Source organism: Culex quinquefasciatus, chromosome 2 (genome assembly GCF_015732765.1).
Source record: "Culex quinquefasciatus strain JHB chromosome 2, VPISU_Cqui_1.0_pri_paternal, whole genome shotgun sequence".
NCBI lineage: Eukaryota > Metazoa > Arthropoda > Insecta > Diptera > Culicidae > Culex > Culex quinquefasciatus.
The window spans coordinates 207,002,538-207,028,861 of record NC_051862.1 but is presented as its reverse complement, the minus strand read 5'-3'; the positions used below and the strand labels follow the sequence as shown (position 1 = coordinate 207,028,861).

Here is a 26,324-nt window from a genome sequence, read left to right as displayed (position 1 = left end):
GCCATTTAAAAATGTTTATTTTGAATTCAAAATATTGAAATCATTTTCATTTGATTAAAAATTAAAATTTAAGAAGAAAGTTTTATAAAAATCGGATCAATTTTTACACGTTTGGTTTTTCTTTTTTTTGTCGAAGTAACAAAAGAACTAGGGGAAATATACCCATTTTAATCACTCTTTGCCGTTCGACCGATTCTCAACACTTTTGCCGTTTTCCGCTATTAAATCATCTTCTTCAGATGTATCAACAATGGGGAGTTGCTTGCTCACTTATTACTTTGGAACAGTCAAAACCACTTTAAAAAAGCTGTAATTCATGATCAAAGTGCTGATAGGCTGATAATAGAAATAGGCTGAGAAAGGGTATAGTTCCCCTAATCCAATAAATCAGAAGTTCTGTTTTCAACATACAGATTTTCGATTGTATCTACATATGGATGAACAAATGATGCAAGATTGTTTCTTGAGTCATGAGTCAAGTCCCCAGAAAATTGAAGCCAAATTAGGCCATTGCAAATTTTATTTCAGGTTTTTGTCTCCTCCCCTTCCCTTAAAATGTCCCAAAAAATCTGTGGACAAATAAAAATTATGTACAAAAAAAAATCTTTTTTTCCCTTCTGGCATAATTGCCTTAATCAAAACAATTTGGTGATTGAAACTATTATTAGAATTGTGTATATTAAATTTTTAAAACATTGTGCCTTTTTTTAATTTGCAGTTTGAGTCATAGAATATAAATAAGATTCTGAGTTTTTTTTTGAAAGGGTCCTATAATCATATGAAACACAATAGCTCATAGGACCTTTTCAAAAACAACTCTAGAGATGTACTGTTTATTGATTCTTAGATATTTTTCAATTTATGTAAGAATTACGTGAAAAGCTTTGAGGTTATAGCATCAAAAATGGTTGAATCGGTTAGCAAACAGCTTGTATACAGCTTTTTTTTAACAGATTTGCCTTCCGTGAATTTCAAACACGTTTTCACATTTTAAACACATCTTTAAAAATATTCAACCCTAACCGATATCTACATTTTGACTCCAAAGGTCCTGATTGCTCCAAAAAGACTCATTCGCTCGTGATCACAAATCGAACGCGACAAAAAACACACCAATCGCTATTGAATACATACTCTCTCTTTGCACTCCCTCTCACTCCAATCGGGTTGTGCAGCGAATGGCTGATGGCCTATCTACAATCACTTAGCTTAGAAAATTTCACTTAGCTTAGGAATTTGAATCAATGGAAATGAAGCCGAGCTTCTACAATGGAAAAGTAATCAAATTAGAAACTGACGTATTGTTTGAAAAATTTCAAAATCTACGGTAAGTTGACGTTTCAATATCAAAGGTAAACAAACAACTGCATAGCAACGTATATCAGCCCAGCAAAATTTCTAAGTTGATTGTGGATGACGGCCGTAAGTTGCGTACTTTCCTAAGTAACTACTTTACTTAGATGTTCTAAGCTAAGTGATTGTAGATAGGCCATGAGAGAGAACGATTGCGTCTTTGTTTTGTTCATTGTTTCATCATTTTGAGTGTCAAAAATCAATGCCACACAGAAAAAAATGATGGCAATATTCAACTGGAAATGGTGACAGATTTTGTATAAAAAAATGATTAATTTTACCCCAAAACATTTTTACACATTTTTTATGTAATATTACTCAAATAAGAAGTAATATTCAACCTAGAAAATTTTCAACATTCCAAAATTCAACTGTTTTTTTCTGTGCATCATTTTTTTTCAATTTTGTCTATAACACAACATCGAAGACACATTTGACAGCAATTTGCACCATGCCAAATATAATTTGACAGTAAACTGTGGTAGTGCAGCAGGGTTACCAGGTTTGAACAGAAAAAATCTGGCAAAAAATCTGGAAAAAATCTGGCAAGCCACTTTTCTCAAAGTAATAAGCAATTTTGTGTTCAAAAACAGTGTGTTTTCACTCTTTATACATTATAGATTCACAAAATAAACAAAATACATCAACAAAACAATATGTGGAAGAAATAGAAAATTATTTTTTTTCAAATTGGCACTCAAAAAATCTGGCAATGCCAGATTTATCTGGCAACCTGGCACCCCTGTAGTGCAGGCCAAGTGAGCGCTTCGCTGGCATTTTGTTAGATACTATCCTCTCTGAACATATTCGTTTGTGATTCAAGTCGACGGTCGGAGTAGACAAAAAAATTCACGAAGTCGACGGGAACATTTCAAAAGGCATCATTTACATTTTGACACTTTCTGGGTTATTTCATATTCTGTCAAATAAAAGACTACATGAGCCTCGTGACGAAAAAAAAAGCATCATGTAAAAGACGCTATGTACATTTGCCGACGAAAATCGAATCATAACAAAACTTCCCCTCCACTTGCAAAAGGCGCCAATTACATTCGACGAAGAAAAACGAATCATAACAACGACAATGACAGCAGGGCCGCGATGGAATAATCATCACCAAAAGAAAATCTTTGGATGTTCATCAAGAGAAAGAATCCGAAGGGAGCATGGCTCTCCTCTCTCGCGCACGAAATGTCGGTAAAAGGAATCTAAACAAAAAACATCATCTTGATTATTCGGCGGAACATCTTTTTCAGTATTACACTTGCAAGTGTAACGTCACAAGTCAAAAAATTACCTGTAACTTTTTGCGAAATAAATAATTTTAAGTGGTGCTAACATGGAAATTAAAAAAAAATCATCAACAAATTGATATTCGAGTAGAAGATCGGGAGCGATTTTCTTTTGCGTGATTTGCCTCCTCTCTCTTTCGCGGGTGAAGAAAGTTCGAAAGCGAAAATGATTTTTTTGCGATTACTCCAACCCTGCAGCCGGGTGCTATAGACGTTGGTGATTTCAAAAGAAGTTATGTTTGTTTTTCTTAAATATAATGACGGAAATAATGTTTTATTGAACATGGATGATCAGGTACCAAAAAAGGCAACGTTTTTCATCGTTTCGCATTTATTTTAAAATGGGAATTGAAAAATTATGCTCAACATTCAAATACGTTTTTCTCAAAACGCACGGTTTGTACATGATGCTTTTTGAAATGTTAGTGTCGAAGTATTTGTCTCGCTGTGTGAAGCGATTGGCCATGGCACTGGCAGCTGGCGGGTCGTGTTCGCGCGCGAATGGTTGCGCGCTCCAGTTGGCGATGATTGCGTGATTTCTGATCTTTGGACCGAAAATCAGGACCCTTGATTGACTCAGAACCAGATTTTTTTTTTGGAACTGGTGTAATTTTTATCAGTTTTTGTTGAATTTATCATTAAAAAAAAATCTTTAGCCTTCCAAAATTCATTTTTTTTCTGAAGCGCTTTAAAGTTGTGCATTCAATTTTCTTGGCATTTTTTTGTTTAATGTTATTGGAATCGTTTTGAGGTCTCGTGGGTCGCTAAATTTAGTTAAATATTTTTTCCACATGTACTGAAAAACACAGCATTCAGCGTGTAATATTACACGACTTTTCTCGCAAATGTCATTTGCCTGCTTTTGCATGCGATTTTACCATCGGATTTTTGCTGATTTTAAATTTTAATTTTAAATTTTTATCAAATGTGTTATAACCATTTCAACCTTATATGCAAACCAGTTGATACAAAATCGAAAAATTACGTTGTATAAAAGTTCTTCAGTACTTACTTCAAACATTCTACCAATAAATTGCGCATTTTTTTCCCCACCAAACCGGGAGTCATTTCGCTAAACTGCTGCGTGGCTCAGACCACGTGAACGCGCTTCGCGGGGTGATTTGGCGTGTTTTCCCTTCTTTTTCGATCTTGTTGTTGTTGCCGGGCATTTCCAGGCCCAGACTCATCATCACCCTACCTTCCGCGGACGTTGCCGGAGTCTGGAGTTGCTGTGGGTTCTTTATATCTTTCGGTCTTTTTTTCGCCGTTGTTCTCCCAAAATGCCTCTGCCTCTTTGTCTCGAATTCTGCTGCTGCTGTGAAAACGAAATAACAAGCATTCCTGCCAGGTGAATCATCTTTGTTTGGTTGTGGAACTTTTTGGGCTCGCGGGTACTACACAGCGCATAAAGGTAGAGGTTCTTTGTCGGCACTCGGTGCGGCATTCTCCGCGTTGACTTCCCCGTTGCGATAACCCTGCTGCTGCTGCGGTAGAAGATCCAGTTGTGTCGCATTCGCAAGAGGTCAATCCACTGCCACTGGTTCCATCCGTATTACATCATAGCGTTGACCGGTCCACGTACGAGCTCGCGTTCAAGTTCAAGTTTATTGCTGCTGTTGCATCATCATCATCTTTCCTTCTGTGGACCAAACTAGTTGAAGTTGCTACTGTGATGCTGCTGCTATTACGGGAGTTCAGCTTGCCCTGAAGAGGGGGAAGACAACAACGACGACGAAGAAGGAGACATTTCTGCATACCACAGCACAACTCGTTCCGCTCGCAGTCCTTTATGTAAGATGAGAGGCGACCAACTTCAGGCCTGATCAACAGGCTTCGCCGGATCGGAGGAGGCTGGACCATAATTACCGGTCTCGTAGCGAGCCTGACCAGGGTGGCTACTAACGCTTGTTTCTTCAATACTCAAGTTTTACATTCTGAAGTCGAGGGCCACCCCGTTCAACCTACATACTCGGATGGAGATGTGCGAAACCCGGGCAGGGTCGAACCGCGTGGTGGACACACAGGTGGAGAACTCGACCAGAAGAAAGATGTTCCAGCCAGGGTTCATTGATTCCTTGACTATGTGATAATTGCATCGTTCGATCTACCTTTTTTGCCTGCTCGTGTCTGGAACGCAGAGAGAAGAAGGAATTGCCGAGATGATGATGTTATACTTTAATGGCCAGTGTCCGGACTCGTCCGCTACATTTTAGTGCCCTCGGATGCTACCTGATGCTGTTGGGATCTCTCGCTATTACATCACATAGGTACCTCGTGCACGCGCGAATCCCGGCCGCACACACACACGAGATACCTGTTCTAGGTCTTCGGTTTAGGAAGAGTTGTGCACCATCGAGAGCCCGACCTGCAACAGCTTTCTTGATGGAATTTCTCCTATCGGGGGCTATCTATTGCGCCGCTAGTCTCCTCACACCCGACTTTGGAATGCCATCGCCCCCCATCCAGAAAGAATGACCTGGCAAATTCCCCTCGGCAATAGAAGAAGCTGGTAGCAATTACCGGGCTCAAATACCGGCCAGCACACCAGCTTCTTCGCCGGAATAGTTTGCTGTTCTGTCTAAAATAATGGCTCTTTGTACATCATTGGAGGCAATATAATGTGATGATGCTAGGACGATAATGGGGAGAATAGAGGAGCTATCCTATTTTTAGATGGCTCACCCTAGCAGCAGTGGCAGCAGCATAGAGGCTAGTCCAGTCCGGATGAGCCACCAGATGAGTGCCTGTCCTGGGTGCGATGAGGTGGTCAGCATTCTGCGATGTGCAAGTTTGTTCAGCCAGATAAACGATTTTATCGATCCAACCTCGGCTTGGTGCTGGGTAGTGTGAATTAAAGTGATATGAATTGAAAGTTACGCTTCTAAACTAAGGTCTTTGAACACATAAATCAGACAAAGTCAGCAGCTATTTTGAATGCCAAGGAAAGACGAAATCATGAATACGGCAACTTAACCCCAAAATTCAGTAAATTTAGTCTATCAAACTCTGGTGAGTCGGTCAAGTCAAAAAAAAAATCAAACCATCCACATTAACGACTCCCGGGTCTTTTGTGGTCTCTATTGCAAGTTTCTGCTCGAACCTAGGAGTCCGAAGGCTTGAATGGGGAGAGCACCCAAACCTCTTTCTACTCCAAGGAACCTTCCACCCCAGTGATTGAACTGACGACCTTTGGATTGCGAGTCCAACCGCCGCCAGCGATTCCACCGGAGTAGGCTTGGTTTGGTGTGTTGTTTGTACTTATGGCATGGAGACGACTCCTACACCTGGAATGACTTAACGGCCTAACAACCAAGGCCGGGACCGACATTTTACTTCCTCATCCAATGGAAGGTTGCAGCAGATGGGAATCGAACCCAGAATCATCCGCTTACAAAGCGGACAGCGTAACCATTCGGCCACGCACTGCCACGAGTCGTTCAAGTCCTGAAGGGGAATTTGGGCCAGAACCTTATATTTAAAATTTGCAAAATGGGGGGCACTCGGCCCTTGCTTATTCAAATACAATAAATCTGGAGTTTTTTTAAAAGGTCCAATAAACCAAATTTCCAGTTTTTGCTTTTTGGGTGTTTTTGAAACCGCCTTGAGTCAGGGGTACTTAAAACACCCAAAAAGCAAAAAATTAAAATTTGATTTATTGGACCTTTTCAAAAAAACTTCAGAATTAAGGTTTTGTAATGTACTCTAAATTGTTTGTAATTAATTGCAAAAGTTTTTTTTCCCCATAAATTGTTTTTGTTCTTTCACTATTTTGGGATATTTTTCAAAAAATGTTTGCTTTTAGCAAATATGTGAATTGAAAAAAAAATGTTTTCAAAGTTCATTTGAGCAATTTTCAACGAAATCGGCAGATTTCGACCATTTTTATTTTTTTGTATTGTATGATTTGGCTCAACATTGTGGGGAACTTCCCTATCACCAAAGAAGCCATTTTGAGTACACGCATAAAAATCTCGATGGATTTGTATGGATACAATTTTGGCAGTGGAATTTTTTGATTGATTTTGTCTTCGGCAAAGTTGTAGTTATTGATAAGGACTTTCAGAAAAAAATAGTTAAAAGAAAAAATACATGTGTTTTGGTTAACTTCACAAAAAATCTATTTCACAAGATCCGTACTATTTTTAATTTTTGATTTTTTTATATGTTTTAGGGGACAACACCCAGCATATTTAAAGCCATTCAGATGTATGGACCAAAATTTTGCCGACGAGTTATGTTTTTTTTTTTAAATAATCGTGATTTTTGTAACAAATTGAAATCATGTGATTAAATTTTGTTTGACCTCATTTGCAATCGAAAAGTACTCAACAGATTTTTCAATAAAGTGCATCGTTTTCAAAATATAGCCATTCAAAGTTAAATTTTGTCCGAAAAAAACCGTTTTTTATTTTTAAAAATTGTGTCTATGATTGTCCATTCCTGAAATTTTTTTTCAGAAAATTTCCTACAGTTCCGTCTAAGAAACATTGAAGATTGGACCACTGGTTACTGAGATACAGCGGATAAAATCCTCGATATTTTCTCTTGCTTGAAGAATCTCTTCCTCGACGGTCCCTTGGATTCTATCTGCTTTAAATATCAATTCCGGTTGTCAATAATTTCACTTTCTCATGGCTTGCATAGACACTTTTCTTTGAGCAACGAAGCTTTGAAGGGTGTTTGACATTTATTTGTTTTTGTTTGCTGGACGTTGCCATGATTCTCTCCCTTAGCTGGTTGGCAAGAAAGAAAAAAAAAAACAAAACAAATTTCAATCGAGTCTTCATTTTGCATCGTTCTGTAAACTGATGCTTCTCTTCCTCGACGGTCCCTTAGATATTGACAACCAGAAGGTCGACTGTAATTTGAACTCAAAAAAATTGATTATGTTAAAAACATTATTCTGACAATTTTATGTGTTTAGCCTTCAATTCTTTAAACAAACTTTCAAACAAGTGTCATAAACAAAAAGTGATCTTTTGATACATACGAATTATCATAAATGTTTTTTTATTAGGTCCTTTTAGGTGCTACGACCAGGTTAGGACCGAGGATCAGTTTAAAATCTAATATATAATAATAATAATGAAAAAACTCCTTACAATCCATACATGACGAGGGTTACTTGGTCCAAGTGGGTCTTGCAGGTCTTGAACCTGCCGATGTATTCGGAGAAAATGCCCCACAGCTCAGCCGAACTGTACACGGAGAAAAAAGAGTTCCCAAAATCGTGAACAAGCGTTCATGAAAATGGGAACCACGAACAAAGTGTTCAAATTTCATGGTACGTTTTTCAAAATCGTACCATGAAATTTGAACACTTTGTTCGAGGTTCCCATTTTCATGAACACTTGTTCACGATTTTTGGAACTCTTTTTTCTCCGTGTAGAGCACCTCCCGGCTTAGAGTGTTAGACTACTATTCAAGTATTTCAAAGTACTATTTTTTTATGCCGTTTGTTTGAAAATACGGATAAAAATCGAGGCCCTTGCTGAACTCGTGGAGTCGCTTAACAAATTAAGGCTAAAGCTTGTTTACTTCACACTTTGCAAATCAGCTCCTAAATTCGTGTCAACCGTTTCGTCAACAACCTAATCTAACCTCGCAATCGTCACCATCAATCCCCATCAAACGGCACTTTTGTCACGGATGCAACGCGTAATTCCTCCTACGGCGAAGCCAACACGTTGCCGAAATAAAAACAACTCGTCTCAATGAAGGAACCTCGCGTAACCCAAAAATTAGCTAAAATTTGTCCGATCATCACTGATGATCTGCTCCCCGGTGAGCTCAAGCCACGAGCCGTTCATAACTTGTGTGTGTGTGTGTCTATGTGCTAGCACTTTTGCAATTTATCAATTCTGCGGTCGCATCTAAATATATACAATTTAGTCGCGGTCGTGCAAAAAATCAGCAACATCAGCTATAAACAACAACGGCGGCGGCGGCGGTACGAACGCATTTTGGTACAAATTGACTGATGACGACGGCGACGACGACGGCGACGACGAAGGTGATGAAGATGACAGGAGCATTCCTACGGACATATCCACACCAGCTCACAGCGCGTCGAGTATGTTTGCCACACTTGTCTGATTAGTGTTCTGGAAGTGGCTCCACGGCTGAGCATCCTCTTCACATCCAGGGGCACTCAGTTGCTTTGAAAAAATCAAATGTCGTATTGTAAACAAGTTGTTTCTTATGAAGATCATAAACATATTTTTTTTTATTTGGTCAAAATTGAGTTGAAACGTATTGTTGATCAATAACAGCGCTGGCCTTGTCATAGTACAGATCTCTAGAAGAAGTGGGGAATGTACGTATCTGTACACTAAGAATGATTTTTTTCGGTAAGTAAGCGATCTCCTTTTTCAATGTTTTAGAATTGAATTTTTACTCAACTGAGTGTTAAACTAGCTAACAGAACACCCACAATCCATCCGTCTTTTGCGACAACCAACGTACCTCAAGGTGTACTCAAAGTCCGGCCCGAGTGGCCGCAAATTGGCCGGACCGGGGACCGTCTCCGCGAGTCTCAAGAGAGCATCGCCATCGAGTCTTGTGCGTCTTGATTGTTTGTCTGTTTGTTCGCGCACTCTCGCGGGCTCTTTCCTGTTTGTCTATGTTGCATTTGCTCAAACTCAACGGCTCGAATATGAATAATTTACTGCGATTTGTACACAAAACGACGACGACGGCGAGAGTCTTGATCTTGTCCACTTGTCACCTCAAACAGTAAATTGGAAGGTGTGGGAATACAAGCATTGATTTGTTTGCTGGTTTTGATTGTTGAGTTGTTGGAGTGATAATTGCTCAGACTTAACTCGAAATGATCAAGATTTTGGTGTTTCAACTTCCTGTTACAATACAGATTTATTAAGATTTTTTTGCAATACAGATATCGTGATTTTTGTAACACGATTTTTTTAAATTGTAACTCTGGACAATCAAACACACTTTATGAAAGCTGTTATTCACAATCAAAGTGCTGATAGGCCGATAATAGAAATAGGCTGAGAAAGGGTATAGTTCCCCTATATTGTTTAAATTTTAGGATTTTTTATACGTCCTAGGTGACAATAATCTAATACTGGCGCAACATTTTTAGAAAAAAAAAAAAGATTTTTGCGAAAAAAAAATTAAAAACACGTAATTCTTTACCATTTTACACGAAATCGGGAAAAGTTACCAAAAACCCTCTTCGATTTGCGTGAAACTTTGTCCTAAGGAGTAACTTTTTTCCATGATCACGAATCCGAGGTCCGTTTTTTGATATCTCGTGACGGAGGGGCGGTACGACCCCTTCAATTTTTGAACATGCGAAAAAAGAGGTGTTTTTCAATAATTTGCAGCCTGAAACGGCCTGAATAAGATAGAAATTTGGTGCCAAAGGGACTTTTGTGTAAAATTAGACGCCCGATTTGATGGCGTACTCAGAACTCCGAATAAACGTATTTTTCATCGAAAAAAGACTAAAAAAGTTTTAAAAATTCTCCTATTTTCCGTTACTCAACTGTAAAATTTTTTGGAACATTTCATTTTATGGGAAATTTGATTTTAATGTGCTTTTCGAATCTCAGAAGAGTCATTTTTTCAATAAAAAAAAATCATTTTAAAATTTCGTGTTTTTCTAACTATGCAGGGTTATTTTTTGAGTGTTATAATGTTCTACAAAGTTGTAGAGTAGAAAATAAGGGGTTTGCTTATAAACATCACGAGTTATCGCGATTTCACAAAAAAAGTTCTGAAAAAAAAATAGTTTTTGTGTTTCTCTTTGTTTCGTTGTCCGTGTCTGCCGCGGGTGACGATGAACGGGCATGATCAACAACGACCAACTTTTTCAAAACTTTTTTATTTCGTTAACTCGTGATGTTTACAAGCAAACCCCTTATGTTTAAGTATCAAATTTTTTGTAATTGTCTGCTCTACAACTTTGTAGAACATTGTTACACTCTAAAAAACAACCCTGCAAAGTTAGAAAAAACACGAAATTTTAAAATAAAAAAAAAGATCCTTCTGAGTCAATGTAGATTCGGAAAGTACATTAAAATTCCCATAAAATGACATGTTCCAAAAAAAATTACAGTTGAGTAACGGAAAATGGCAGAGGTTTAAAAACATTTCAACCTTCCACCAAACCAATCGAACCGGCTATCCCACACGCGACATACCTCACCGGCATGATGACAACAGCAGAGGGACCACGACCCAAAACCCAGTCGTTTTGGCCCAAATTTGAAACGAGTGTAATCATTATTTATGTTTATGTCCATATCTATTTCATATAGGTAGTATATCGGTATAAAATTGGAAGAAAGGTGGAAACCAAATAACAAAACATATCGACTTGTGAACACACACACAGACACTCACAAAACTAAAATATGAGCCAAATGGAGAGAGAAATATCAGAAAAAGGCATAAACAGAAAAAAAACACGAAAATAAAAACAACGGAGAAAAGAACACGCGAGAGTGAAATATTTGAAATATTTTCGATTTCGCGATCCAAGACAGAGGCTGTTGCGCGGAGAGAGACCGGCGGCGGTGGTGGCGTGTCAACCGGTTGGTGTGACGTTGCTGCTGCTGCCGAAGTGCATTGGCTCCTTGGGTACCGGTTTTTGGGGTTTCGACTTTCTGGTTCGATTTGTGTTTTCCAATATTTTTATTGAAGATCTGGGTTGGAACTCGTCCCCCGACACGTGATAGTATGTGATGACGCCGGTGAGGATATTCTTTTGGCGTGAGTATTTTGAAGATTTGCTTTTGTTTTTTAAATAGACAGCTTTTGTTATTTTTTTTTAAATTTTGAAATCTTAAACAGCGCATCCAATCTTTTTTGGATCAAAAAATGCGAAAAATACTTCGAAAAATATGTCATATATACGTTTGTAAAAAATCCGTCAAATCCTGAAATTTTGAAAAGGTGGTCATTTGAAATGTCACGATTTTTTTCGAAATTTTTCTCGTATGATAACAAAACCATTCCAAAACATAAATATTATTACAGATTCGAATGAGAAATTAAATTATCTACAAGTAGTGACTATGGAAAACTACTTTTAAGTCGGATTTTTCATTTGGCACAACGACGTTGAAAGGGAGTGAGAAATAGCAAAATTTTGACCCTGTTTGGGTTTCGTACAAATTAATTACTCATGTTTTAGTTATGATAAATATTTGTCATTGTTAATCCAGCAGCGATTGATGACCGGACAAATAAAAAAAAATTAAAATGTTCCCCCTATCAGCCGTTATCAGCCGACCATTTTTTTGCGGACCGGTGCATTGAAATTTCACAAAACATAAAAATATGTTTTAATTGTTCAATCATGCTTAAAGCGATTATCAACGCAGGAAAATACTTATTTAATTGTTTTCAGTTGATTACACGTCTCATTTCATTGAAATTTTGAAGTTTTTTGGAAAAATATTATAATATTTTTCTTAAGTTTCACGTTTTTTTGCGATCTGTGATCCAAAAATTATTATTTTTCAATCTAATTGCAAAAATAAACGCAATTCCATAAATAAAAAACTAACTTAATCCACCTATGTGGTTGGAGCCTTCCTCACTCATTACCAACAATGGCTGATTTGATGGGGTTGTACACAAATTTCATCTATTTTTTAGATCCGGATTAAGAAAGTACATAAATATAACTTAAATGGCCATATCTCGAGACAGGGTTGCCAGATCTTCAATGTTTTGGACTCGTTGGAAACGTCTTTTGGTAACCTACCCAACGATGGGATGGATGGTGGATCCGGACATAGTTTACATACATTTAAGTGAGATCCGGCTTCCAAAAAGTGCATAAATATCACTTAAGTGGACATATCTCGAGACAGGGTTGCCAGATCTTCAATGTATTGGACTCATTGGAAAGGTCTTTTGATAACCTCACCAACGAGGGGTCGGATGGTGGATCCGAACATAGTTTACATACATTTAAATGAGACCCGGCTACAAAAAAGTACATAAACATCACTTAAGTGACCATATCTCGAGACAGGGTTGCCAGATCTTCAATGTTTTGGACTCGTTAGAAAGGTCTTTTGATAACCTAACCAACAATAGGTCGGATGGTGGATCCGGACATAGTTTGCATACATTTAAGTGAGATCCGGCTTCAAAAAAGTACATCAATATCATTTAAGGGGCCATATCTCGAGACAGGGTTGCCAGATCTTCAATGTTTTGGACTCGTTGGAAAGGTCTTTTGATAACCTAACCAACGATTGGTCGGATGGTGGATCCGAACATAGTTTACATACATTTAAATGAGACCCGGCTACAAAAAGTACATAAATATCACTTAAGTGGACATATCTCGAAACAGGGTTGCCAGATCTTTAATGTTTTAGACTCGTTGGAAAGGTCTTTTGATAACCTAACCAACGATGGGTCGGATGGTGGATCCGGACATAGTTTACATACATTTAAGTGAGATCCAGATATATGTGAAAACACATTTTTATACATAACTTTTGAACTACTTATCGAAACTTCAATCTTTATAAAACTCGATCTATGGGACCCTTAACCAAGTCGAATGCAACAGGTTCGGGTCAAATCGGTTCAGCCAGTGCCGAGAAACATGAGCTAGTTTGTTGGTCACATACATACATACACACACACATACACACAGACATTTGTTCAGTTTTCGATTCTGAGTCGATATGTATACATGAAGGTGGGTCTACGACGTTTTTATACAAAGTTCATTTTTAGAGCAGGATTATAGCCTTACCTCAGTGAGGAAGGCAAAATGGATTTTACATGATTTTCCGTTGAAAATTTCAATTTTTATCAATAGTTTTCCCGATTGATTTTTTTTTAATTTTAAAAGTTGAGACAGCAACACAAAAATAAATTTAAAAAATCGTAGATCTACGGTTTTTTTTCCAAAATTTATATAAAAAAATAAATTTAACTTTTTTAAATAGAGATTAAACTGCCTTCAATTCACTCAAATTGCAAAAACAAATTCAATTTAATATATATTTTTTTAAAATGGATAAGACATGTTTTTCAATGAAAATTTTATTTTTCATCAATAGCTTCTCTCCATGATTTTTTTGGGGAAATTCAAAAGATCTAGTTTTTTCTAAATTTATTTTCCCTGAAAGAGTACTCTAGCTATGTTATTGTTGTTGATTTTATTGGGGAACTTTAACCCTATGGGTCACTTTAGCTAGCTTAATTTAAAATACATCAATTTAATTTAAAAAGAGCATTAATCAAAAAAAAACTGGGCAATCCTTGGTCAATAGGGCGTCAAATTTTCCCGGGTTTTGAATTTCCCGGGAAACGGGAAAAATATTTTTGAAATCCCGGGAATTCCCGGGATCCCGGGATTTTTTTAAACAGTCATAAAATCTATATTTTCATTTTATTTGTTATGTTTTCAAGCTTAAAATCATAGATTCAGCTCAATTATATTAATTGGTGATAATCTACACTTCAATCTAAGCATAGACGACAGCTTTTAAATAGCTTAAAGGGTTACATAAATGTAAATCGGCATAAATGTCAGAGGTTGGTATGAGGACACATTTAAACTTTTTTAAATCTATTTTCAAGACATTAAAATATATATTTTCACCTATCAACAAAATAAATTTGAAAACTTTTGGTTGTACCATTGCCGAGACATAACAATTTGAAGTTGGCAGTTTAAAAAACACTGCTATGACCAAATCGGCTCATAATTTTGGTGAACACTCGTGGTTCCGTGTGCCTGACGAAAGCCGATATTCAAAAATAATATTTTTAAATAAGATAAAAGTATTTGTATGTTTTTCATATAAAGGCTAGAGAGCTTTTGATTCATGCATTTATCAAATACGCAAAATTCAAAAATCGGGCATCGTCATGCACACGGGAGGTCTTGTGAGTCTTCTCCCCAATTTCAGCCTATTTGGTCCATCCTATCTTGAGAAAAAAATGTTCACAAAGTTTAACAGTTTGCTTTGTGCATGGCAAAATTTTGTGCTTAAATCGTCCCTTACTCAGTTTAATAATGAAATATCTTCACTTCTTTCAAGTGGATTAAATTAATTTTCTGTAATAAGTTCTTTTGCCATTAAAACGCCGTTTAAAACGTATGTAACCCCTTAAAAAAATTTAAAATATATATTTTTTTTTGTTTTCTATTCTGCTTTGGCCAACTGGGGAAATCCGGGACTAATGTCTGAATAGTTTAATATATTTTTTCCAATTTTTAGAATTATTAATATTCATAAATGCAATAACCAGTCTTTTAAAAATATATAGAGATAAATAAAAAAAAATACTTAAAGCACTAGGAATTTTGTGAATCTGTAAACCCAAATTTAACAACTTTAACTAATAAGCCAAATTATTGCTGATATATGCCGAATACAAATTTTAATGCTTTTAAATTCTTATCGATTAATGTATTCAATTATTAATGTATTTCTATAAAAAAAATCCGGCCCAAAATCTGATTTTTTTCAATTTCGGGAATTTCCGTTACAAATTATAAAAAATCCCGGGATTCGGGAATTCCCGGTTTCGGAAAAATCCCGGGACACTATTGGTCAAAATAATTAGACCTGACTTACGCCGTGCTAAGGTGGTCCCAAAAATGGCAATTTTCGTCAATTTCGCAACTGCATCATTAAAAAAAAGATGTTTCCGAGCCGTTTCAACCGATTATCCGAGCCCTCTGAGACTGAAATAAAATGTTACTAGTTGAGCTCGTTTTATTTAGAAAATTAGTATAATATCCAAACAAACTAGCTTAGCATTTTCAAAAGTCATATGAAATCTTAAAATGGCGTTGTTTTGATTATGTCCGGTCCTATGTCTGAAAATGTTTTTTTATCGGCTTTATAACATATCAAAAAATTGGGGAAACTTTTTTTCATAAAACTGTGATAACTCGAAAATTATAGCTAGATACTTTTTTGGGTACTGAAATTTTTGAATTTCAATCAACTTATTGAAAATGTTTGTATGTCACAGTTATTTTCAAGTGTTTCTGGAAAATTAAGTCTAATTTTTCTAACTGATCAATCAGCATTTCATATTTTCAAATCAAGCTCACAATTAAGTATTATGTTTTGCAATTTGTTACAAATTTAAACCTTTTTTCAATCTTAATTTAACTGTTTTTAGCGTTTGGGGACCATCTACAATCCACGTGGACACTTTTTTGGAAACCTGTGAAAAATTGTCCATACAAAAAAACTTTTTTGTATGGAGCGTGGACAAACGTGGTTTATGGATGGTCCCTTGTTTATGATGGTGAAATACAAGTTTTTGCTAGTCCCATTTCCTATTTACCATGTATTTTAATTTTATTTTTAAATTGAATTGTTTGGTTTTTAATGTGCAACAAATTGCATCTATACATCGTCCATATCAAAAACAAATTTGATACATTTTTTTAGCAAACCTTAGGCGGGTACAAATATTTTTAAAAGTTTTTGTCACCTTCCCCCCCTTCATAATTGGCCCGAAAAATAAGGGGGCAAAAAAAATATTTTTACAATAAACTTCAAAATGTCAATGAAAATCCGAGTGCAACCAACTGAAATCAAATTAAAATACATTCTCCTGCGTTCAAAATCATTTTTAGCATGTTTGGGTTTATTAAAAATCTCAAGATTTTTTGAAAATTTTCGATGCAAAATCTTTTTTTTCCATACAATTTTTTTTTGTCGGATCTTAGATTTTTTGAAAACTAATGATTGTAAAACAACTGAACTAGTGTAAAATGCATTTTAAAACACTTTTTTCATTTAAATGTGAAGACTATGGCTTGTTATTTAAATTTTTATATTTTTTATTTTTTTGCCCCCCCCTTGACCTCGGTCAGGGCCGAGGGACAAAAACTTTTTTAAATATTTGCATCGGCCTTATTATTAATGGAAAGTTTTACAAAGTTGCAACAATTTATTTCAAAGTGACTTTCAGCGAATTATAGATTGAAATTAGTCTGGTTGTAGGGGATAAATTTGATTATTTTTGATAAAAATTTGATGGTTTTATATTAATTTAACAAAGCGATTAAATAGAAAACAAACAAAAATCCTACGATTTTTTTTGAAGATTCAATTTTAAAATCAATTTATCCTAATAAACTCAAAACCCCCTCACTAATCACCACCCACCGAATCACTTTCTCAACTCCTAATCAGCAGCAACCGCGCTGAACCGCGCACGATTCCAAGTCCAATCGTCAACCTCTAATCCAACCCAACAAACATACTATATCTAACACATGCTGCAGCAGCAAGCAGGTATCATGCAGCACATATGGCCAACAGTCGCGCTAGTTCCATGCCGTGTCTGCTGCTACCAAGCTGTTCACGATTCACCAGAGAAACAGTTGTTTTATCGATAAATATTTAATTGCAGCGAAAAAAAACTAAAGTTGAACGCGATACCGGAGGGAAAGAATCACAATATTTGTATCAAAAGCGGTTTTAGGAATAGTTTTGACTCAGTTTTTGAGTTTTAGTGACTTACCTAGACTCTGTTAGAGTTGATCCTTTTGATGTTCAAATTTGACGAACTTGCAATTTTTCGCTTGTTTCGTTTGCACTTTACTGGTGTTGACTTTTCGCTTTATTCCTCTTTCGATTTGCTGCTGCTGCTCGTTGCAATTTCAAATCACGAATTTGTTTTCCCTTCTTCTTGTCTGCACTGCACTTTACTGTGGTTTTACTTGGTTTGTTATTTCTTTATTTTTTATTTTTTGGTTTGGTTTGCTTTCTCGTTCTCCGTGCCCCTTTTTTCCCACTGTGTGCTCTATGGTGTGACTCTGCCGTTTTGTTTCTCTACTGTTTTGATGTAATATTATTTAATAAATTCACTTTTCGCAAGCGCTCCTCTCTTCAAAGAGACGATTATTTTTGCAGACCGAACCGTTTTCGCGAATTTCGTCAAGTGGGTTAGCCGAGAGCCGAGAAAGAAACGACCAAACAGCAAAATAGTCACACAGAAAAAAAGTAAGAAGAAACAACAAAAAAAAAAAAACTTTACAGATATATAAAGCAAAATCACTCACTTATCCAACTATTTCTCTTTTATTGCGGTGTGTGCGCGCGTGCAAAAGCTCTCGAGAGCCCACAAAATTATGCATCAACTTCGGTTTTCGGTTCGCGGTTTTCGCTTTCTTAGCCGTGTTAAGCGCAGCGGTTAGTTACTGTGACTAAGTATGCATAAAACATTACCGCAGCGCACCGCACACAACTTCCACCCTCTCTCTCTCTTCACAAAACACTCAAAATTTGTCAATCACTCACGTTTCAACGGACGAACAAAAAAAAAACTCAAAAATTTCACCAACCGTTTTCACCACGAGACTCGAACCACCACCGCGCGCTCTTATCCTGCGCGCTAGCCCGCAACGCTGCGCTGGTCACTTCGATGCGAGAGCTTGAGAGTTCTTGGGACTTCCTTCGGAAGTGGGACTTGCTCCGGGCGCGTACTCAGTGGACTCAGTGGACTCTGTCTGGAAGTGGTCCTCGGACTGCCGATCGCTTTTATAATTTATATTTCAAATATTAATACACATATAACTCCCCGTCTCGCTCTGTCCCGTCCTGTGCTATCTCGCTCTCGCTCCCGCACACACACACACTCCCCGTTCATCTATCCCGGAGTGACCACAGTCGTGCTCTCTCGCTCTCAAACCTCTGCTTCCTCGTGTGAGTGCGGATCGGATGTTCCTTGAAGGGTTTTGCGCGCTGCTACTATCCTCCTCTCCACTGAACTGAAATTTCCGGCGAGCGGCGATGAAAGCTCCGTTCGCCAGCCGTTTGCAAGACAACAATGTGCGTCAACGTTGAACGGAATCTCGATGTGGACTGAGCTGCCGACTGGCAGTTCGGCTGGAGTTTGCTTGCTGTTCGGCACAGGCCCAGGTTAGGCCGGGGGGTTCACGCTACGGCGCAACGGTGGAAGAGGGTTTTGGTGCGGAGTTTTAGTGGATTTTGGGTCTTCGAATTGAAATATTCATATAAACATCAACCCCCAAATTGCAAAAAAAAATGGTATTAAAAAACGATTTTTTATGCAAAAAAATCATGATCAATCAACAATTAAAATCTTGCATAAAACTAATTTAACAAATTAACAGTTTACTTCAAAATTTCAATCAATTAATCAAACATTAAAACAATCATTCAATATCGACACCACTCAAAACTGTTTTCCAGCGTGGCGCCCCTCCGACGTCGTCGTGCGGTGTCTCGCCGATCATAGTATGCTGAACAGGTAAACGGCGTCGTCGTCGGTCGTCCCTCGTCGGACGCGGGACGACGGTTGTTTGGAATGAACTGAGTTAGGATGAACTGAAGTGCATGAACCGAAACTCTCTCTCCTCTCTTTCTGTGAAACATGAACATAAACTGGCTGCGTGCGTTTTGAAATATTTGCGCGCGTAGGTGAACGGAAGCATGGTTGCAAGTTTGAATTGAACTCTGATTTAAACTTTGCTGAAAATATACAAACCTAATTGATTTTAGTAATCCTTCACAGTAGAACGTCTAGATTTGCAAATTGAAATTTGAATAACAAGCCATGGTATTAACATTTGATGTTGTACATTGATATTTTACAAAAAATCACAATATTTGTTATAGAGGCCAAATATGCAAATGGGATTTTTACTGCAGGTTTTCTGTTGATTAGACTTTCACATTTCTATTTTAATTTAAAGGTTTTTGAAAAATAACGGGGAAAATATTTTTTTTAATTCCGGAAGCTCCTGGAATCCTGGAAATTTTTTGAAGCAGTCATAAAATCTATTTTTCATTATATTTGTTACGTTTATATAGCTTAAATCATACAATTAGCTCAAAACTGTCAATTGGTGATAAAAAACGAAGTTGACATAATAGCTGTCGGCCACTTTTGCCAACCACTAGTGTCTTCCTTTCAACTACAAGGACTTTGCCGCCCTGGGCTCCTAAGTGTTTGAGAGTTCGGCACGGAGCAACGGCGCCGGATACCCATAGGCTACACTTCAATCTGAACAAGGACAGCAGTCTTTAGATAGTTAAAACACATAAAAAATGTGTTCTTTGATGTGAGCAATTCTCTGCCAAAACCGGAAATGGATTTTATTTGTATTTTTTGATCTGGCTCAAACTTTGTGGGGGCCTTCCCTATGACCAAATAAGCTATTTTGTGTCATTAGTTCACCCATACAAGTCTCCATACAATTTTGGCTGCTGTTCATACAAAAATGGTATGTAAATATTCAAACAGCTGTAACTTTTGACTGAATTTTCTGATCAATTTGGTGTCTTTGGCAAAGTTGTAGGTATTGTTGAGGACTTTTGAGAAAAAAATAGGTACACGGAAATAAGATTGCAGATTTTTTAATCAACTGTTTTTTCATGGTCCAAAAATCTGCCGCCGAGTTATGATTATTTGAAAAAAAAAATGATTTTTGGAAAAAAAACGAAATTTCATGCAAAAACAAATGTGAAATTATTTTTCAATGCAAAATTAAATTTAAAATCGAAAAGTACTTCACAGATTTTTTGATAAAGGGCTCCGTTTTCAAGATATAGCCACCGAAAGTTTGATTTTAGCGAAATATTTGCAGTTTTTCGATTTTTAAAAATTGTAACCATGAGTGACCACTTCCAAAATTATTTTTTTTGAAAAGTTCAGAAAATTTGCTATAAAATTGTCTAATAGGCATTGAAGATTGGACCTCGGGTTACTGAGATAGAGCCACTTTAAGAAAAAGAAACACGAAAATTGAAGTTTTCTAAATCTCACCAAAACAACCCACCATTTTCTAATGACGATATCTCAGCAACTAATGGTCCGATTTTCAATGTTAATACATGAAACATTCGTGAAATTTCCCGATCTTTTCGAAAAAAATAGTTTGAAATTTGTTAAATCAAGACTAACATTTTAAAAGGGCCAAGCATTGAATATTACGCCCATTTATAATGCTAGTCTTGATTTAACAAATTTCAAACTATGTTTTTCGAAAAGATCGGGAAATTTCACGAATGTTTCATGTATTAACATTGAAAATCGGACCATTAGTTGCTGAGATATCGTCATTAGAAAATGGTGGGTTGTTTTGGTGAGATTTAGAAAACTTCAATTTTCGTGTTTCTTTTTCTTAAAGTGGCTCTATCTCAGCAACTCAGCAACTACTATTTTGGGGTGAGTCTGGAACAAAACAACTTCTTGTGCGATGTGTTGATTTTCCTACTCGATTTTGCTAGCCGGTCTGGACGAAAGGATCTCCAAAACCCCACCCCGACCAAGCTTTGTGTAAGCATTTCGGACTTGGGACACTGTCTGACACGAAGTAAGTGGCTGGACACATTTGGGAGGGATTAAACTAAGTTATGTCTTCAATAAACCCTAGATCCTCCTGAAGAAGACTCAAACCAGAGAGTCGAAACGTCGAGTAATTTTGAAAAAACGGTGTTTCATTTGCCCCGACTGTCACAGCCAACAAAAAGCAGAACCAGTATCTACAGTCGTTTAACTTGTCGTAAAATATCTCAGCAACCCGAGGTCCAATCTTCAATGCCTCTTAGACAATTTTATAGCAAATTTTCTGAACTCTTCAAAAAAATATTTTTGGAAATGGTCACTCATGGTGGTTTCTTAAAATCGAAAAACTGCAAATATTTCGCTAAAATCAAACTTTCGGTGGATATATCTTGAAAACGGAGGTCTTTATCAAAAAATCTGTAAAGTACTTTCCGATTGCAAATTCAATTTTGCATTAAAAAATAATGTCAAACCTGTTCTTGCATAAAATTTCGATTTTTTCCAAAAATCACTATTCTTTTCAAAAATTCATTATAGATTTTTTGACCATGTTTTTTTATGGCTTAAAAGTTGAGGATTTTTGTCCCCTAAAACATATCAAAAAATCTTGAAAATCAAAAATAAGTATTTTGGAAAATTTAGTTGTAGTAAAAAAAAGATAACCATAACTACAACTTTGTCAAAGACACCAATCATAAAATTCACTCAAAAGTTACAGCTGTTTGAATATTTACATACCATTTTTGTTTGGACAGCAGCCAAAAATGTATGGAGACTTGTATGGGTGAACCAATGACGCAAAATAGCTTATTTGGTCATAAGGAAGGCCCCCACAAAGTTTGAGTCAAATAAAAAAATACAAAAAATAAAAATGGTCGAAATCGGCCGGTTTCGTAGAGAGTTGCTCATGTGCTTTTGAATTTAAATGAACCACAATTTTCAATAAATTTCTTTTATTTATTTATTTAGATAATATGGCTACAAAAGCTTATACAATTTCATTGAAAGTGTCTAAAACAACAAAAAATAAAATTATATCAGACAATGTAACACTTTGGATAATTTTAGAATTTTATGTTTTATATTTAAAAACATATTTTAAAAATTATCTTTAAGTCACTACCGTCAACTGGGGATAATCGGGACTGCAGCTTGAATAAGAAAAGGAGATTTTAGAGCAATAAATTTGGAAATCGGTGTATTCATTGTTTTGTTCTGTTCCTGTTGTAACCGAAATCAATCAAAACAATCAGATTTTAAGAAGATGATTAAGCTATTTTTAATACTGTTCTGATTGTTTTGATTGATTTCGGTTGAAAAAAGCATAATATTTAAAAAAAAAATCTAACTTTTCATCAAAAACCGGCATCTGGAGCCAATCAGGACATATGTAACGAATCAAGACAGCTGGTTAGCTGTCTTAATTCGTTACATATGTCCTGATTGGCTCCAGATGCCGGTTTTTGATGAAAAGTTAAATTTTTTTCTAATATTATACTATTTTCAAGTTTAGAGTCATAAATATACGTGAATGTTATACTAAGTATTTTTTTAAAATAAATTAAATTTTATGGAAAATATTCAAGGCGCAAAATTTAAGAGGCAGTATTTGTAGATTCTGCTCGGTTTGTCCTAGAGCTCGTATCGAGGTGCTCCGATTCGGATGAAACTTTCAGGGTTTGTTTGTCTATACATGAGATGAACTCATGTCAAATATGAGCCCTCTACGACAAAGGGAAGTGGGTTAAAACGGACATTGAAGTTTGAGGTCCAAAACACATGAAAAATCTTAAAATTGCTCGCATTTCCGTAAAACTTCATCAATTCCAACTTTCTTAGATGCATTCGAATGATCTTTTGAAGCACTTCAAAATGTGCCATAGACATCCAGGATTGGTTTGACTTTTTCTCATAGCTTTTGCAAATTACTGTTAACGTGAAGACTTCCATCATTGTCATGATTTTTCGTTCAAAGATATAAATTTTGCGTCACTTTAAATTTTTTGACAAAATTCCTTCAACAAGTTGTTTAGAATAGTGCCCTACACATGCTGATTCCTTTTGGTAACGATTATCCCATTCCTTGTAAAGTTATGGAAATCGTCAATAATCAATGATTGCCAACTAGGACGTCAATGACTGTGCCACAAAATTATATAAATTTTGAAGCACAATTGATTTAGATCAAAAATTCCTTCAGTGGCTTCAAGATGGCAACAACCGGCATATGCTGATTCATTTTGGTGCTAAAATTCGTTAAATTGAATTTAATACGGTATATTTTATAGTGATGATCAAATTACTTCGAAAATGATCAACGGCTTCACCTTAAAAATGGATTTTTTTAAAACCTTAATAACTTTTGCCAACAGCCTCCAACACCCATACTCCCATAGGTCAAAAGTTAGGGAATTTCATGGACTATAAGCCTACGGTATTAACATTTTGGCCAATCGCAATTTTTCTCATAGTTTTACGATTTTTCTAGAACAAACATTTTACAACGTTAGTTTTTGCCCTGTAGACCAAGAAGACGGCATTTTTTGGACTCAATTTTGTCATATTCGGAATCCTCGGACAATTTCACGTAAGTTAGAAGTATCGGAGTTGTAATATTGATTTAAAAAATAATTAAATAAAACATTTTTGAAAAAAGAAATAGATCTTATTTACCCTATGATCAATACGTCAAATGCTGTATCAAGTAGGCGAAAACTTGTGTTACCCTTAATCCGACAAAATTCTAAATAATATTTTAATTAATTCTAAATGGCATTTTTTCCAATCAAATTCAAAATTCAACACCTCAATCTAATGTAAAATTTTCTGAGGATTCCAAATGTGACAAAATTGAGACCAAAAAGTGCCGTCTTCTTGGCCTACAGGGCAAAAACTAACGTTGTAAAATGTTTGTTCTAGAAAAATCGTAAAACTATGAGAAAAACTGCGATTGGCCAAAGAGTTAATACCGTAGGCTTATAGTCCATGAAATCCCCTAACTTTTGACCTATGGGAGTATGGGTGTTGGAGGCTGTTGGCAAAAGTTATTAAGGTTTTAAAAAAATCCATTTTTAACAGTAATTTGCAAAAGCTATGAGAAAAAGTCAAACCAATCCTGGATGTCTATGGCACATTTTGAAGTGCTTCAAAAGACCATTCGAATGCATCTAAGAGAGTTGGAATTGATGAAGTTTTACGGAAATGCGAGCAATTTTAAGATTTTTCATGTGTTTTGGACCTCAAACTTCAATGCCCGTTTTAACCCACTTCCCTTTGTCGTAGAGGGCTCATATTTGACATGAGTTCATCTCATGTATAGACAAACAAACCCTGAAAGTTTCATCCGAATCGGAGCACCTCGATACGACCTGTTTCACATCGGTGAAAAACTCGCTCTTAAACAATTTTCCCTAACAAGCCAAATTAATGATGTTATATGCCGAATACAAATTTTAATGCTTTAAAATTTGTATCGATAACTAATTATTCAACTGTTGATCTAATTCCACAACAAAATCTGAATTTCTTGACCAAAATTTGATTTGTTTTTAATTTCGGGAATTCCAGGACAAAATATGAAAAATCCAGGGATTCGGAAATTTCCAGATTTGGAATAATTCCGGGATATTTGGCCCGGGAATTCCCGGGATGGACGCACTAGCAAGTATCAAGAGTGTTCAGTTATCAAACCATGTCAAATGTTTAAAAATCAACAAAAAATCGCCATATTGTTCTGAGAATTTCTCTAACATAAGATTTTTGTGTAAATCTGTATCTTAGGAAAGAATTCGACTAAGGGATAAGGATTGTGCAAAAAATAAAAAATAGCCTGATGCAATTTATTATTTAATGTAGCAGTGTACGCCATTAACTGTACTGAAAATGCCTAAAAATTTGAAGATTTTTACAATCATATTTTACCTTCTCCTAGTGGAAAATTGTCCAAAAATCCGGAAATGCATTCCATTTTCCGATTCGAAATCATGTTCATTGAGAAAATCATGACACTTTGAGAATACTAAAATAATGCTATTCATCAACATTTTCTTAATTATAGTTAACTAACTGTTTAAACTTTTCAAAATGTTATGAAAACTTCTTCTAACAGTACTTAGAACACTTCTCTACAATTGTCAGTATGATTCCATAGCATTCCGTACGTATATGATTTATACTCTTCATTTTGCGGAAACATCTCAAACCTAAACTTTCAGGAGTGATTGAAAATCATCTTTTTAGCGGATTTTATAAATTTTCTGTAATATGAAGTTTTGAAATTTTCTACATGTATGTAACCCCTTGATGCAAAAAAAAACAAAAATATATTTTTTCAGCACGGAAACATCGAGTTTTGCAACGAGTAATGTAAAACATTTTTTGATTAAAAAAAAAAACACTTTAAAAGTGAATCGTTTTTGTTTTCATGCTTAAGTTTTGCGCCCGTGTGATTGATCATTATTACTTTTTGATCCAAGTGTTGTATTATTAAACTTTTTTGCACTCAAAAAATTAGTCTTATAATAAACTTTTCAGCACTGTTTTTTGGTGATGATAAGTAGACCATTTCGCCACTATAGAACAAAATTCTATTGCTACATTAGATATAAAAATGATTTTAAAATTTTTGACAGACCAACTTTTTGAAATCTTTTAAAAAACCCTATGCTTTTCAAATAATCACAACTCCGAACCAGATTATTTTTTATTTATTGCGGCACAAAAAAAAATCGTAATTGTTTTGGTGATTTTGAGTGTTTCACAAACAAATAGTTTTTGACATGGACATTGTAAACGGCTTCAAAATGCAAGGACAATTTTTTCTCCAAAAATTCTAGAGAATTACTTCTAATTTGCTGCCAAATAAAACGTTGCTAGAATTCTGAAGGAATTGCCTTTTGTAATAACTATGATTCCATAATTAAAATGGTAAATGAAACGCGCTCAAGAAACATAATTCTAAGAAAAAAATTAATCAATTCCTATGAATTTCTGGAAATTTCTTCCATTCTCCCTTCAAACGGAAGCAGAACTAATTACGAATGCATTTCAAGCATATATTGCTTCTTGCAAGGAACAAAAAAAAAAGCGCTGCATAAGTTTGATTAAGGTCGCAGAAAATTGAGACGCGCAACGTTTTGGTTTCCCGCGTTCAAAACCGGCAAACCTGCTGACTGCCGATGATCCACCAGTCTGGCACAAAGGAAGGAAATTTAATACGCGTCAAGCAGACTGACCGAATGTCGTACGATTCGATTGGTCAATCCATTGGATCAGGTGATCGCGTTGGGCAATTGTTTGGTCGAAATTTAGGGTTTTGCTGAGCCAACTTAAAACAAAAAAAAAAAAAAGAAATAAGTTTAAACGCGCAAAAAGACGCAAATCCGC

General features: G+C 36.0%; 1 protein-coding gene across 14 annotated transcripts in view; it reads right to left on the bottom strand.

The window, feature by feature from the left end:
* The window catches only part of LOC6052441 (cell wall protein DAN4), a 55,148-nt gene extending 36,657 nt beyond the window's left edge, over positions 1-18,491 (bottom strand). For 2 of the 14 annotated variants that reach the window (XM_038253186.1, XM_038253190.1), the window contains exons 1-2: positions 17,689-18,491; positions 17,148-17,513 (exon numbers count right to left, since the gene is read on the bottom strand). The gene's annotated coding sequence lies outside the window, so the exon portion shown is untranslated. The remainder of the gene's footprint in view (positions 1-17,147; positions 17,514-17,688) is intronic. The other 12 variants (XM_038253184.1, XM_038253191.1, XM_038253189.1 and 9 more) reach the window with 12 other exon arrangements.
* Between the last annotated feature and the right edge of the window lie 7,833 nt (positions 18,492-26,324).